Source organism: Pimephales promelas, chromosome 2 (assembly GCF_988280905.1).
Source record: "Pimephales promelas chromosome 2, fPimPro1.hap1.1, whole genome shotgun sequence".
NCBI classification, from domain to species: Eukaryota; Metazoa; Chordata; class Actinopteri; order Cypriniformes; family Leuciscidae; genus Pimephales; species Pimephales promelas.
Window position 1 is genome coordinate 28,108,931 of NC_142770.1, and position 14,449 is coordinate 28,123,379.

Below are 14,449 nucleotides of genomic sequence, written 5' to 3' on the forward strand. Positions count from 1 at the left end.
GACAACACTGGTTAAAAGGGCAGATTGTTAAAGCTCCACTTGAGGTTCTTTTGTTTTGTTTTTTTTCTCCACTTCTTCAATATCCAGAGGCAGTCCAGAGAGTTGAACTGCGGCGGTTGCTCGAGAGATACGAAACAGTCTAGGACCGGTCTGTGTGAGGAGGGTTTTCTTTTTTCTCCTCAATTCTTCAAATAGTCTCCAATATTTGACGGACGACTTAGTTCACAGCAGTTGTCCTGGAGGCAAAGTTGTTCGGAATGAGGAGTTCTATCATGTGGTATGAAAACATTGTGCACGTGTGAAACGTCACGTGATACACAGCCACCCATGTTGTGTTTTTTTCTGTTTACAGCGCCACCAAGTGGCCAGTCGCCGCATTCCTCTTCACGTGACCACGGGCTGAGCCCGTACACAGGTGTACCGAGTTGGGTGCAATTGTCTCATTCCGTTGGAGAGTTATAGCCGTTCAAGTAAAGCCCGCCTCGCCCACCCCCAACGTTTTGGCGTACCGTCGCCAACGTGGATGGAAATTCCAACTGTTTCCCGATCCCTGTTGGCAGTCAGACTCCAGAGAATCTTTCTGCACCGGTTTGGGTCAGATCGGGCAAAAAACCTAGGACTAGTGTGCAAAAGTAGGTTTTTCAGAAAATCCAAAATACCCGAAAATCTCGCCAGCGCGACCACCCAATCCGAGGCATGCATCTTGTTCGGCTCGAGCCAAGGATTCCGGTGATGTAAGACACTTGGGTCTGCGACCGACGGTCGAGGAGTTACGAGCCATTTCGTACTTTTGATCGCTGCAGCGCCACCTTGGGGCCGATCGGGGCGAGCCTTGGTGAGGTTGTAGTACCGGGCCGGTCCTACCATCCCTCAGAGTTTCAAGTCTCTACCACGGACGCTTTGGTCTGCCCGCTCACTTTTAAGGCGGAATGTTGATGATCCAAAATCCCAGGTTGCACTCCAGAGTGTCTTTGCTGTGCACTCTGTTGTGATCCATTTTCGGTGTCAACCAATCTGAGCTGAGCTTGTTTGCCGGCGACCTTAGACCCTCTCGCCGCGGCCCAGGTGGGCGTGGCCTTTGCCGGCTCCCCCGCCTCGGCGTCGCTGCGTCATCGCTTCTCGGCCTTTTGGCTAAGATCAAGTGTAGTATCTGTTCTTATCAGTTTAATATCTGATACGTGCCCTACCCGGGCACCACATATTAAATTGATTTTTGGTCCTGGGAGATGGAATAGGGGCTTGCTCCGTCCACTCCACGCATCGACCCGGTATTGCAGTACTTCTGGGAACGGTGCACCCTCCTAAAGTGTTCAATGAAAGAAATGTAGTGGTCTTGTGTGGCAGACGGTGATAATGGAGCTAGTGTGAGTGGGTGTTGTAGGTGATCATGTGCTATACTAGCCTGGGTAGAATTGTGGTGTAAAAACAAGACAAAAAGGAACCCCTGTTCCTCTGTCGGTTTAACATCTGATCCGTCCACTATTCGGGGACGGCGCATTATGTACATTTATGGCTCATGGAGCCGGATGCGGAGCGTGCAAAAAAAAAAAAAAAAAGCCCCTTTTTTGACTGGCAAACCGCTGGTGAGGATTGGGGAGAGGGACAGGGTGCTTCTGACTGAAGGCCTGGGAATTCATACTTACCTGGCAGGGGAGACACCATGATCAGGAAGGTGGTTCACCCAGGGCGAGGCTCGGCCATTGCACTCTGGGTTGTGCTGACCCCTGCGAATTCCCCAAATGTGGGAATCTCGACTGCATAATTTATGGTAGTGGGGGACTGCGTTCGCGCTCTCCCCTGGACAACACTGGTTAAAAGGGCAGATTGTTAAAGCTCCACTTGAGGTTCTTTTGTTTTGTTTTTTTTCTCCACTTCTTCAATATCCAGAGGCAGTCCAGAGAGTTGAACTGCGGCGGTTGCTCGAGAGATACGAAACAGTCTAGGACCGGTCTGTGTGAGGAGGGTTTTCTTTTTTCTCCTCAATTCTTCAAATAGTCTCCAATATTTGACGGACGACTTAGTTCACAGCAGTTGTCCTGGAGGCAAAGTTGTTCGGAATGAGGAGTTCTATCATGTGGTATGAAAACATTGTGCACGTGTGAAACGTCACGTGATACACAGCCACCCATGTTGTGTTTTTTTCTGTTTACAGCGCCACCAAGTGGCCAGTCGCCGCATTCCTCTTCACGTGACCACGGGCTGAGCCCGTACACAGGTGTACCGAGTTGGGTGCAATTGTCTCATTCCGTTGGAGAGTTATAGCCGTTCAAGTAAAGCCCGCCTCGCCCACCCCCAACGTTTTGGCGTACCGTCGCCAACGTGGATGGAAATTCCAACTGTTTCCCGATCCCTGTTGGCAGTCAGACTCCAGAGAATCTTTCTGCACCGGTTTGGGTCAGATCGGGCAAAAAACCTAGGACTAGTGTGCAAAAGTAGGTTTTTCAGAAAATCCAAAATACCCGAAAATCTCGCCAGCGCGACCACCCAATCCGAGGCATGCATCTTGTTCGGCTCGAGCCAAGGATTCCGGTGATGTAAGACACTTGGGTCTGCGACCGACGGTCGAGGAGTTACGAGCCATTTCGTACTTTTGATCGCTGCAGCGCCACCTTGGGGCCGATCGGGGCGAGCCTTGGTGAGGTTGTAGTACCGGGCCGGTCCTACCATCCCTCAGAGTTTCAAGTCTCTACCACGGACGCTTTGGTCTGCCCGCTCACTTTTAAGGCGGAATGTTGATGATCCAAAATCCCAGGTTGCACTCCAGAGTGTCTTTGCTGTGCACTCTGTTGTGATCCATTTTCGGTGTCAACCAATCTGAGCTGAGCTTGTTTGCCGGCGACCTTAGACCCTCTCGCCGCGGCCCAGGTGGGCGTGGCCTTTGCCGGCTCCCCTGCCTCGGCGTCGCTGCGTCATCGCTTCTCGGCCTTTTGGCTAAGATCAAGTGTAGTATCTGTTCTTATCAGTTTAATATCTGATACGTGCCCTACCCGGGCACCACATATTAAATTGATTTTTGGTCCTGGGAGATGGAATAGGGGCTTGCTCCGTCCACTCCACGCATCGACCCGGTATTGCAGTACTTCTGGGAACGGTGCACCCTCCTAAAGTGTTCAATGAAAGAAATGTAGTGGTCTTGTGTGGCAGACGGTGATAATGGAGCTAGTGTGAGTGGGTGTTGTAGGTGATCATGTGCTATACTAGCCTGGGTAGAATTGTGGTGTAAAAACAAGACAAAAAGGAACCCCTGTTCCTCTGTCGGTTTAACATCTGATCCGTCCACTATTCGGGGACGGCGCATTATGTACATTTATGGCTCATGGAGCCGGATGCGGAGCGTGCAAAAAAAAAAAAAAAAAGCCCCTTTTTTGACTGGCAAACCGCTGGTGAGGATTGGGGAGAGGGACAGGGTGCTTCTGACTGAAGGCCTGGGAATTCATACTTACCTGGCAGGGGAGACACCATGATCAGGAAGGTGGTTCACCCAGGGCGAGGCTCGGCCATTGCACTCTGGGTTGTGCTGACCCCTGCGAATTCCCCAAATGTGGGAATCTCGACTGCATAATTTATGGTAGTGGGGGACTGCGTTCGCGCTCTCCCCTGGACAACACTGGTTAAAAGGGCAGATTGTTAAAGCTCCACTTGAGGTTCTTTTGTTTTGTTTTTTTTCTCCACTTCTTCAATATCCAGAGGCAGTCCAGAGAGTTGAACTGCGGCGGTTGCTCGAGAGATACGAAACAGTCTAGGACCGGTCTGTGTGAGGAGGGTTTTCTTTTTTCTCCTCAATTCTTCAAATAGTCTCCAATATTTGACGGACGACTTAGTTCACAGCAGTTGTCCTGGAGGCAAAGTTGTTCGGAATGAGGAGTTCTATCATGTGGTATGAAAACATTGTGCACGTGTGAAACGTCACGTGATACACAGCCACCCATGTTGTGTTTTTTTCTGTTTACAGCGCCACCAAGTGGCCAGTCGCCGCATTCCTCTTCACGTGACCACGGGCTGAGCCCGTACACAGGTGTACCGAGTTGGGTGCAATTGTCTCATTCCGTTGGAGAGTTATAGCCGTTCAAGTAAAGCCCGCCTCGCCCACCCCCAACGTTTTGGCGTACCGTCGCCAACGTGGATGGAAATTCCAACTGTTTCCCGATCCCTGTTGGCAGTCAGACTCCAGAGAATCTTTCTGCACCGGTTTGGGTCAGATCGGGCAAAAAACCTAGGACTAGTGTGCAAAAGTAGGTTTTTCAGAAAATCCAAAATACCCGAAAATCTCGCCAGCGCGACCACCCAATCCGAGGCATGCATCTTGTTCGGCTCGAGCCAAGGATTCCGGTGATGTAAGACACTTGGGTCTGCGACCGACGGTCGAGGAGTTACGAGCCATTTCGTACTTTTGATCGCTGCAGCGCCACCTTGGGGCCGATCGGGGCGAGCCTTGGTGAGGTTGTAGTACCGGGCCGGTCCTACCATCCCTCAGAGTTTCAAGTCTCTACCACGGACGCTTTGGTCTGCCCGCTCACTTTTAAGGCGGAATGTTGATGATCCAAAATCCCAGGTTGCACTCCAGAGTGTCTTTGCTGTGCACTCTGTTGTGATCCATTTTCGGTGTCAACCAATCTGAGCTGAGCTTGTTTGCCGGCGACCTTAGACCCTCTCGCCGCGGCCCAGGTGGGCGTGGCCTTTGCCGGCTCCCCCGCCTCGGCGTCGCTGCGTCATCGCTTCTCGGCCTTTTGGCTAAGATCAAGTGTAGTATCTGTTCTTATCAGTTTAATATCTGATACGTGCCCTACCCGGGCACCACATATTAAATTGATTTTTGGTCCTGGGAGATGGAATAGGGGCTTGCTCCGTCCACTCCACGCATCGACCCGGTATTGCAGTACTTCTGGGAACGGTGCACCCTCCTAAAGTGTTCAATGAAAGAAATGTAGTGGTCTTGTGTGGCAGACGGTGATAATGGAGCTAGTGTGAGTGGGTGTTGTAGGTGATCATGTGCTATACTAGCCTGGGTAGAATTGTGGTGTAAAAACAAGACAAAAAGGAACCCCTGTTCCTCTGTCGGTTTAACATCTGATCCGTCCACTATTCGGGGACGGCGCATTATGTACATTTATGGCTCATGGAGCCGGATGCGGAGCGTGCAAAAAAAAAAAAAAAAAGCCCCTTTTTTGACTGGCAAACCGCTGGTGAGGATTGGGGAGAGGGACAGGGTGCTTCTGACTGAAGGCCTGGGAATTCATACTTACCTGGCAGGGGAGACACCATGATCAGGAAGGTGGTTCACCCAGGGCGAGGCTCGGCCATTGCACTCTGGGTTGTGCTGACCCCTGCGAATTCCCCAAATGTGGGAATCTCGACTGCATAATTTATGGTAGTGGGGGACTGCGTTCGCGCTCTCCCCTGGACAACACTGGTTAAAAGGGCAGATTGTTAAAGCTCCACTTGAGGTTCTTTTGTTTTGTTTTTTTTCTCCACTTCTTCAATATCCAGAGGCAGTCCAGAGAGTTGAACTGCGGCGGTTGCTCGAGAGATACGAAACAGTCTAGGACCGGTCTGTGTGAGGAGGGTTTTCTTTTTTCTCCTCAATTCTTCAAATAGTCTCCAATATTTGACGGACGACTTAGTTCACAGCAGTTGTCCTGGAGGCAAAGTTGTTCGGAATGAGGAGTTCTATCATGTGGTATGAAAACATTGTGCACGTGTGAAACGTCACGTGATACACAGCCACCCATGTTGTGTTTTTTTCTGTTTACAGCGCCACCAAGTGGCCAGTCGCCGCATTCCTCTTCACGTGACCACGGGCTGAGCCCGTACACAGGTGTACCGAGTTGGGTGCAATTGTCTCATTCCGTTGGAGAGTTATAGCCGTTCAAGTAAAGCCCGCCTCGCCCACCCCCAACGTTTTGGCGTACCGTCGCCAACGTGGATGGAAATTCCAACTGTTTCCCGATCCCTGTTGGCAGTCAGACTCCAGAGAATCTTTCTGCACCGGTTTGGGTCAGATCGGGCAAAAAACCTAGGACTAGTGTGCAAAAGTAGGTTTTTCAGAAAATCCAAAATACCCGAAAATCTCGCCAGCGCGACCACCCAATCCGAGGCATGCATCTTGTTCGGCTCGAGCCAAGGATTCCGGTGATGTAAGACACTTGGGTCTGCGACCGACGGTCGAGGAGTTACGAGCCATTTCGTACTTTTGATCGCTGCAGCGCCACCTTGGGGCCGATCGGGGCGAGCCTTGGTGAGGTTGTAGTACCGGGCCGGTCCTACCATCCCTCAGAGTTTCAAGTCTCTACCACGGACGCTTTGGTCTGCCCGCTCACTTTTAAGGCGGAATGTTGATGATCCAAAATCCCAGGTTGCACTCCAGAGTGTCTTTGCTGTGCACTCTGTTGTGATCCATTTTCGGTGTCAACCAATCTGAGCTGAGCTTGTTTGCCGGCGACCTTAGACCCTCTCGCCGCGGCCCAGGTGGGCGTGGCCTTTGCCGGCTCCCCCGCCTCGGCGTCGCTGCGTCATCGCTTCTCGGCCTTTTGGCTAAGATCAAGTGTAGTATCTGTTCTTATCAGTTTAATATCTGATACGTGCCCTACCCGGGCACCACATATTAAATTGATTTTTGGTCCTGGGAGATGGAATAGGGGCTTGCTCCGTCCACTCCACGCATCGACCCGGTATTGCAGTACTTCTGGGAACGGTGCACCCTCCTAAAGTGTTCAATGAAAGAAATGTAGTGGTCTTGTGTGGCAGACGGTGATAATGGAGCTAGTGTGAGTGGGTGTTGTAGGTGATCATGTGCTATACTAGCCTGGGTAGAATTGTGGTGTAAAAACAAGACAAAAAGGAACCCCTGTTCCTCTGTCGGTTTAACATCTGATCCGTCCACTATTCGGGGACGGCGCATTATGTACATTTATGGCTCATGGAGCCGGATGCGGAGCGTGCAAAAAAAAAAAAAAAAAGCCCCTTTTTTGACTGGCAAACCGCTGGTGAGGATTGGGGAGAGGGACAGGGTGCTTCTGACTGAAGGCCTGGGAATTCATACTTACCTGGCAGGGGAGACACCATGATCAGGAAGGTGGTTCACCCAGGGCGAGGCTCGGCCATTGCACTCTGGGTTGTGCTGACCCCTGCGAATTCCCCAAATGTGGGAATCTCGACTGCATAATTTATGGTAGTGGGGGACTGCGTTCGCGCTCTCCCCTGGACAACACTGGTTAAAAGGGCAGATTGTTAAAGCTCCACTTGAGGTTCTTTTGTTTTGTTTTTTTTCTCCACTTCTTCAATATCCAGAGGCAGTCCAGAGAGTTGAACTGCGGCGGTTGCTCGAGAGATACGAAACAGTCTAGGACCGGTCTGTGTGAGGAGGGTTTTCTTTTTTCTCCTCAATTCTTCAAATAGTCTCCAATATTTGACGGACGACTTAGTTCACAGCAGTTGTCCTGGAGGCAAAGTTGTTCGGAATGAGGAGTTCTATCATGTGGTATGAAAACATTGTGCACGTGTGAAACGTCACGTGATACACAGCCACCCATGTTGTGTTTTTTTCTGTTTACAGCGCCACCAAGTGGCCAGTCGCCGCATTCCTCTTCACGTGACCACGGGCTGAGCCCGTACACAGGTGTACCGAGTTGGGTGCAATTGTCTCATTCCGTTGGAGAGTTATAGCCGTTCAAGTAAAGCCCGCCTCGCCCACCCCCAACGTTTTGGCGTACCGTCGCCAACGTGGATGGAAATTCCAACTGTTTCCCGATCCCTGTTGGCAGTCAGACTCCAGAGAATCTTTCTGCACCGGTTTGGGTCAGATCGGGCAAAAAACCTAGGACTAGTGTGCAAAAGTAGGTTTTTCAGAAAATCCAAAATACCCGAAAATCTCGCCAGCGCGACCACCCAATCCGAGGCATGCATCTTGTTCGGCTCGAGCCAAGGATTCCGGTGATGTAAGACACTTGGGTCTGCGACCGACGGTCGAGGAGTTACGAGCCATTTCGTACTTTTGATCGCTGCAGCGCCACCTTGGGGCCGATCGGGGCGAGCCTTGGTGAGGTTGTAGTACCGGGCCGGTCCTACCATCCCTCAGAGTTTCAAGTCTCTACCACGGACGCTTTGGTCTGCCCGCTCACTTTTAAGGCGGAATGTTGATGATCCAAAATCCCAGGTTGCACTCCAGAGTGTCTTTGCTGTGCACTCTGTTGTGATCCATTTTCGGTGTCAACCAATCTGAGCTGAGCTTGTTTGCCGGCGACCTTAGACCCTCTCGCCGCGGCCCAGGTGGGCGTGGCCTTTGCCGGCTCCCCCGCCTCGGCGTCGCTGCGTCATCGCTTCTCGGCCTTTTGGCTAAGATCAAGTGTAGTATCTGTTCTTATCAGTTTAATATCTGATACGTGCCCTACCCGGGCACCACATATTAAATTGATTTTTGGTCCTGGGAGATGGAATAGGGGCTTGCTCCGTCCACTCCACGCATCGACCCGGTATTGCAGTACTTCTGGGAACGGTGCACCCTCCTAAAGTGTTCAATGAAAGAAATGTAGTGGTCTTGTGTGGCAGACGGTGATAATGGAGCTAGTGTGAGTGGGTGTTGTAGGTGATCATGTGCTATACTAGCCTGGGTAGAATTGTGGTGTAAAAACAAGACAAAAAGGAACCCCTGTTCCTCTGTCGGTTTAACATCTGATCCGTCCACTATTCGGGGACGGCGCATTATGTACATTTATGGCTCATGGAGCCGGATGCGGAGCGTGCAAAAAAAAAAAAAAAAAGCCCCTTTTTTGACTGGCAAACCGCTGGTGAGGATTGGGGAGAGGGACAGGGTGCTTCTGACTGAAGGCCTGGGAATTCATACTTACCTGGCAGGGGAGACACCATGATCAGGAAGGTGGTTCACCCAGGGCGAGGCTCGGCCATTGCACTCTGGGTTGTGCTGACCCCTGCGAATTCCCCAAATGTGGGAATCTCGACTGCATAATTTATGGTAGTGGGGGACTGCGTTCGCGCTCTCCCCTGGACAACACTGGTTAAAAGGGCAGATTGTTAAAGCTCCACTTGAGGTTCTTTTGTTTTGTTTTTTTTCTCCACTTCTTCAATATCCAGAGGCAGTCCAGAGAGTTGAACTGCGGCGGTTGCTCGAGAGATACGAAACAGTCTAGGACCGGTCTGTGTGAGGAGGGTTTTCTTTTTTCTCCTCAATTCTTCAAATAGTCTCCAATATTTGACGGACGACTTAGTTCACAGCAGTTGTCCTGGAGGCAAAGTTGTTCGGAATGAGGAGTTCTATCATGTGGTATGAAAACATTGTGCACGTGTGAAACGTCACGTGATACACAGCCACCCATGTTGTGTTTTTTTCTGTTTACAGCGCCACCAAGTGGCCAGTCGCCGCATTCCTCTTCACGTGACCACGGGCTGAGCCCGTACACAGGTGTACCGAGTTGGGTGCAATTGTCTCATTCCGTTGGAGAGTTATAGCCGTTCAAGTAAAGCCCGCCTCGCCCACCCCCAACGTTTTGGCGTACCGTCGCCAACGTGGATGGAAATTCCAACTGTTTCCCGATCCCTGTTGGCAGTCAGACTCCAGAGAATCTTTCTGCACCGGTTTGGGTCAGATCGGGCAAAAAACCTAGGACTAGTGTGCAAAAGTAGGTTTTTCAGAAAATCCAAAATACCCGAAAATCTCGCCAGCGCGACCACCCAATCCGAGGCATGCATCTTGTTCGGCTCGAGCCAAGGATTCCGGTGATGTAAGACACTTGGGTCTGCGACCGACGGTCGAGGAGTTACGAGCCATTTCGTACTTTTGATCGCTGCAGCGCCACCTTGGGGCCGATCGGGGCGAGCCTTGGTGAGGTTGTAGTACCGGGCCGGTCCTACCATCCCTCAGAGTTTCAAGTCTCTACCACGGACGCTTTGGTCTGCCCGCTCACTTTTAAGGCGGAATGTTGATGATCCAAAATCCCAGGTTGCACTCCAGAGTGTCTTTGCTGTGCACTCTGTTGTGATCCATTTTCGGTGTCAACCAATCTGAGCTGAGCTTGTTTGCCGGCGACCTTAGACCCTCTCGCCGCGGCCCAGGTGGGCGTGGCCTTTGCCGGCTCCCCCGCCTCGGCGTCGCTGCGTCATCGCTTCTCGGCCTTTTGGCTAAGATCAAGTGTAGTATCTGTTCTTATCAGTTTAATATCTGATACGTGCCCTACCCGGGCACCACATATTAAATTGATTTTTGGTCCTGGGAGATGGAATAGGGGCTTGCTCCGTCCACTCCACGCATCGACCCGGTATTGCAGTACTTCTGGGAACGGTGCACCCTCCTAAAGTGTTCAATGAAAGAAATGTAGTGGTCTTGTGTGGCAGACGGTGATAATGGAGCTAGTGTGAGTGGGTGTTGTAGGTGATCATGTGCTATACTAGCCTGGGTAGAATTGTGGTGTAAAAACAAGACAAAAAGGAACCCCTGTTCCTCTGTCGGTTTAACATCTGATCCGTCCACTATTCGGGGACGGCGCATTATGTACATTTATGGCTCATGGAGCCGGATGCGGAGCGTGCAAAAAAAAAAAAAAAAAGCCCCTTTTTTGACTGGCAAACCGCTGGTGAGGATTGGGGAGAGGGACAGGGTGCTTCTGACTGAAGGCCTGGGAATTCATACTTACCTGGCAGGGGAGACACCATGATCAGGAAGGTGGTTCACCCAGGGCGAGGCTCGGCCATTGCACTCTGGGTTGTGCTGACCCCTGCGAATTCCCCAAATGTGGGAATCTCGACTGCATAATTTATGGTAGTGGGGGACTGCGTTCGCGCTCTCCCCTGGACAACACTGGTTAAAAGGGCAGATTGTTAAAGCTCCACTTGAGGTTCTTTTGTTTTGTTTTTTTTCTCCACTTCTTCAATATCCAGAGGCAGTCCAGAGAGTTGAACTGCGGCGGTTGCTCGAGAGATACGAAACAGTCTAGGACCGGTCTGTGTGAGGAGGGTTTTCTTTTTTCTCCTCAATTCTTCAAATAGTCTCCAATATTTGACGGACGACTTAGTTCACAGCAGTTGTCCTGGAGGCAAAGTTGTTCGGAATGAGGAGTTCTATCATGTGGTATGAAAACATTGTGCACGTGTGAAACGTCACGTGATACACAGCCACCCATGTTGTGTTTTTTTCTGTTTACAGCGCCACCAAGTGGCCAGTCGCCGCATTCCTCTTCACGTGACCACGGGCTGAGCCCGTACACAGGTGTACCGAGTTGGGTGCAATTGTCTCATTCCGTTGGAGAGTTATAGCCGTTCAAGTAAAGCCCGCCTCGCCCACCCCCAACGTTTTGGCGTACCGTCGCCAACGTGGATGGAAATTCCAACTGTTTCCCGATCCCTGTTGGCAGTCAGACTCCAGAGAATCTTTCTGCACCGGTTTGGGTCAGATCGGGCAAAAAACCTAGGACTAGTGTGCAAAAGTAGGTTTTTCAGAAAATCCAAAATACCCGAAAATCTCGCCAGCGCGACCACCCAATCCGAGGCATGCATCTTGTTCGGCTCGAGCCAAGGATTCCGGTGATGTAAGACACTTGGGTCTGCGACCGACGGTCGAGGAGTTACGAGCCATTTCGTACTTTTGATCGCTGCAGCGCCACCTTGGGGCCGATCGGGGCGAGCCTTGGTGAGGTTGTAGTACCGGGCCGGTCCTACCATCCCTCAGAGTTTCAAGTCTCTACCACGGACGCTTTGGTCTGCCCGCTCACTTTTAAGGCGGAATGTTGATGATCCAAAATCCCAGGTTGCACTCCAGAGTGTCTTTGCTGTGCACTCTGTTGTGATCCATTTTCGGTGTCAACCAATCTGAGCTGAGCTTGTTTGCCGGCGACCTTAGACCCTCTCGCCGCGGCCCAGGTGGGCGTGGCCTTTGCCGGCTCCCCCGCCTCGGCGTCGCTGCGTCATCGCTTCTCGGCCTTTTGGCTAAGATCAAGTGTAGTATCTGTTCTTATCAGTTTAATATCTGATACGTGCCCTACCCGGGCACCACATATTAAATTGATTTTTGGTCCTGGGAGATGGAATAGGGGCTTGCTCCGTCCACTCCACGCATCGACCCGGTATTGCAGTACTTCTGGGAACGGTGCACCCTCCTAAAGTGTTCAATGAAAGAAATGTAGTGGTCTTGTGTGGCAGACGGTGATAATGGAGCTAGTGTGAGTGGGTGTTGTAGGTGATCATGTGCTATACTAGCCTGGGTAGAATTGTGGTGTAAAAACAAGACAAAAAGGAACCCCTGTTCCTCTGTCGGTTTAACATCTGATCCGTCCACTATTCGGGGACGGCGCATTATGTACATTTATGGCTCATGGAGCCGGATGCGGAGCGTGCAAAAAAAAAAAAAAAAAGCCCCTTTTTTGACTGGCAAACCGCTGGTGAGGATTGGGGAGAGGGACAGGGTGCTTCTGACTGAAGGCCTGGGAATTCATACTTACCTGGCAGGGGAGACACCATGATCAGGAAGGTGGTTCACCCAGGGCGAGGCTCGGCCATTGCACTCTGGGTTGTGCTGACCCCTGCGAATTCCCCAAATGTGGGAATCTCGACTGCATAATTTATGGTAGTGGGGGACTGCGTTCGCGCTCTCCCCTGGACAACACTGGTTAAAAGGGCAGATTGTTAAAGCTCCACTTGAGGTTCTTTTGTTTTGTTTTTTTTCTCCACTTCTTCAATATCCAGAGGCAGTCCAGAGAGTTGAACTGCGGCGGTTGCTCGAGAGATACGAAACAGTCTAGGACCGGTCTGTGTGAGGAGGGTTTTCTTTTTTCTCCTCAATTCTTCAAATAGTCTCCAATATTTGACGGACGACTTAGTTCACAGCAGTTGTCCTGGAGGCAAAGTTGTTCGGAATGAGGAGTTCTATCATGTGGTATGAAAACATTGTGCACGTGTGAAACGTCACGTGATACACAGCCACCCATGTTGTGTTTTTTTCTGTTTACAGCGCCACCAAGTGGCCAGTCGCCGCATTCCTCTTCACGTGACCACGGGCTGAGCCCGTACACAGGTGTACCGAGTTGGGTGCAATTGTCTCATTCCGTTGGAGAGTTATAGCCGTTCAAGTAAAGCCCGCCTCGCCCACCCCCAACGTTTTGGCGTACCGTCGCCAACGTGGATGGAAATTCCAACTGTTTCCCGATCCCTGTTGGCAGTCAGACTCCAGAGAATCTTTCTGCACCGGTTTGGGTCAGATCGGGCAAAAAACCTAGGACTAGTGTGCAAAAGTAGGTTTTTCAGAAAATCCAAAATACCCGAAAATCTCGCCAGCGCGACCACCCAATCCGAGGCATGCATCTTGTTCGGCTCGAGCCAAGGATTCCGGTGATGTAAGACACTTGGGTCTGCGACCGACGGTCGAGGAGTTACGAGCCATTTCGTACTTTTGATCGCTGCAGCGCCACCTTGGGGCCGATCGGGGCGAGCCTTGGTGAGGTTGTAGTACCGGGCCGGTCCTACCATCCCTCAGAGTTTCAAGTCTCTACCACGGACGCTTTGGTCTGCCCGCTCACTTTTAAGGCGGAATGTTGATGATCCAAAATCCCAGGTTGCACTCCAGAGTGTCTTTGCTGTGCACTCTGTTGTGATCCATTTTCGGTGTCAACCAATCTGAGCTGAGCTTGTTTGCCGGCGACCTTAGACCCTCTCGCCGCGGCCCAGGTGGGCGTGGCCTTTGCCGGCTCCCCCGCCTCGGCGTCGCTGCGTCATCGCTTCTCGGCCTTTTGGCTAAGATCAAGTGTAGTATCTGTTCTTATCAGTTTAATATCTGATACGTGCCCTACCCGGGCACCACATATTAAATTGATTTTTGGTCCTGGGAGATGGAATAGGGGCTTGCTCCGTCCACTCCACGCATCGACCCGGTATTGCAGTACTTCTGGGAACGGTGCACCCTCCTAAAGTGTTCAATGAAAGAAATGTAGTGGTCTTGTGTGGCAGACGGTGATAATGGAGCTAGTGTGAGTGGGTGTTGTAGGTGATCATGTGCTATACTAGCCTGGGTAGAATTGTGGTGTAAAAACAAGACAAAAAGGAACCCCTGTTCCTCTGTCGGTTTAACATCTGATCCGTCCACTATTCGGGGACGGCGCATTATGTACATTTATGGCTCATGGAGCCGGATGCGGAGCGTGCAAAAAAAAAAAAAAAAAGCCCCTTTTTTGACTGGCAAACCGCTGGTGAGGATTGGGGAGAGGGACAGGGTGCTTCTGACTGAAGGCCTGGGAATTCATACTTACCTGGCAGGGGAGACACCATGATCAGGAAGGTGGTTCACCCAGGGCGAGGCTCGGCCATTGCACTCTGGGTTGTGCTGACCCCTGCGAATTCCCCAAATGTGGGAATCTCGACTGCATAATTTATGGTAGTGGGGGACTGCGTTCGCGCTCTCCCCTGGACAACACTGGTTAAAAGGGCAGATTGTTAAAGCTCCACTTGAGGTTCT

At 51.3% G+C, this 14,449-nt stretch overlaps 16 non-coding genes across 16 annotated transcripts; all 16 read left to right on the plus strand.

Moving 5' to 3' along the window:
* Positions 1-1,111: 1,111 nt before the first annotated feature.
* LOC148996311 (U2 spliceosomal RNA) lies at positions 1,112-1,302 on the plus strand. Its single transcript, XR_016148376.1, has one exon. It is a non-coding gene; the product is annotated as a U2 spliceosomal RNA (small nuclear RNA).
* A 333-nt stretch (positions 1,303-1,635) lies between these two features.
* LOC148996312 (U1 spliceosomal RNA) lies at positions 1,636-1,800 on the plus strand. The gene has a single exon (XR_016150012.1). It is a non-coding gene; the product is annotated as a U1 spliceosomal RNA (small nuclear RNA).
* A 1,111-nt stretch (positions 1,801-2,911) lies between these two features.
* LOC148996313 (U2 spliceosomal RNA) lies at positions 2,912-3,102 on the plus strand. Its single transcript, XR_016148377.1, has one exon. It is a non-coding gene; the product is annotated as a U2 spliceosomal RNA (small nuclear RNA).
* A 333-nt stretch (positions 3,103-3,435) lies between these two features.
* On the plus strand, positions 3,436-3,600 carry LOC148996314 (U1 spliceosomal RNA). The gene has a single exon (XR_016150056.1). It is a non-coding gene; the product is annotated as a U1 spliceosomal RNA (small nuclear RNA).
* A 1,111-nt stretch (positions 3,601-4,711) lies between these two features.
* Positions 4,712-4,902, plus strand: LOC148996315 (U2 spliceosomal RNA). The gene has a single exon (XR_016148378.1). It is a non-coding gene; the product is annotated as a U2 spliceosomal RNA (small nuclear RNA).
* Positions 4,903-5,235: 333 nt separating this feature from the next.
* On the plus strand, positions 5,236-5,400 carry LOC148996316 (U1 spliceosomal RNA). The gene has a single exon (XR_016150080.1). It is a non-coding gene; the product is annotated as a U1 spliceosomal RNA (small nuclear RNA).
* A 1,111-nt stretch (positions 5,401-6,511) lies between these two features.
* Positions 6,512-6,702, plus strand: LOC148996317 (U2 spliceosomal RNA). The gene has a single exon (XR_016148379.1). It is a non-coding gene; the product is annotated as a U2 spliceosomal RNA (small nuclear RNA).
* A 333-nt stretch (positions 6,703-7,035) lies between these two features.
* LOC148996318 (U1 spliceosomal RNA) lies at positions 7,036-7,200 on the plus strand. The gene has a single exon (XR_016150093.1). It is a non-coding gene; the product is annotated as a U1 spliceosomal RNA (small nuclear RNA).
* A 1,111-nt stretch (positions 7,201-8,311) lies between these two features.
* LOC148996319 (U2 spliceosomal RNA) lies at positions 8,312-8,502 on the plus strand. Its single transcript, XR_016148381.1, has one exon. It is a non-coding gene; the product is annotated as a U2 spliceosomal RNA (small nuclear RNA).
* Positions 8,503-8,835: 333 nt separating this feature from the next.
* LOC148996320 (U1 spliceosomal RNA) lies at positions 8,836-9,000 on the plus strand. The gene has a single exon (XR_016150111.1). It is a non-coding gene; the product is annotated as a U1 spliceosomal RNA (small nuclear RNA).
* Positions 9,001-10,111: 1,111 nt separating this feature from the next.
* LOC148996321 (U2 spliceosomal RNA) lies at positions 10,112-10,302 on the plus strand. Its single transcript, XR_016148384.1, has one exon. It is a non-coding gene; the product is annotated as a U2 spliceosomal RNA (small nuclear RNA).
* A 333-nt stretch (positions 10,303-10,635) lies between these two features.
* Positions 10,636-10,800, plus strand: LOC148996322 (U1 spliceosomal RNA). The gene has a single exon (XR_016150130.1). It is a non-coding gene; the product is annotated as a U1 spliceosomal RNA (small nuclear RNA).
* Positions 10,801-11,911: 1,111 nt separating this feature from the next.
* LOC148996323 (U2 spliceosomal RNA) lies at positions 11,912-12,102 on the plus strand. The gene has a single exon (XR_016148385.1). It is a non-coding gene; the product is annotated as a U2 spliceosomal RNA (small nuclear RNA).
* Positions 12,103-12,435: 333 nt separating this feature from the next.
* On the plus strand, positions 12,436-12,600 carry LOC148996324 (U1 spliceosomal RNA). Its single transcript, XR_016150147.1, has one exon. It is a non-coding gene; the product is annotated as a U1 spliceosomal RNA (small nuclear RNA).
* A 1,111-nt stretch (positions 12,601-13,711) lies between these two features.
* On the plus strand, positions 13,712-13,902 carry LOC148996325 (U2 spliceosomal RNA). Its single transcript, XR_016148388.1, has one exon. It is a non-coding gene; the product is annotated as a U2 spliceosomal RNA (small nuclear RNA).
* A 333-nt stretch (positions 13,903-14,235) lies between these two features.
* On the plus strand, positions 14,236-14,400 carry LOC148996326 (U1 spliceosomal RNA). Its single transcript, XR_016150180.1, has one exon. It is a non-coding gene; the product is annotated as a U1 spliceosomal RNA (small nuclear RNA).
* The last annotated feature ends 49 nt before the right edge of the window (positions 14,401-14,449 follow it).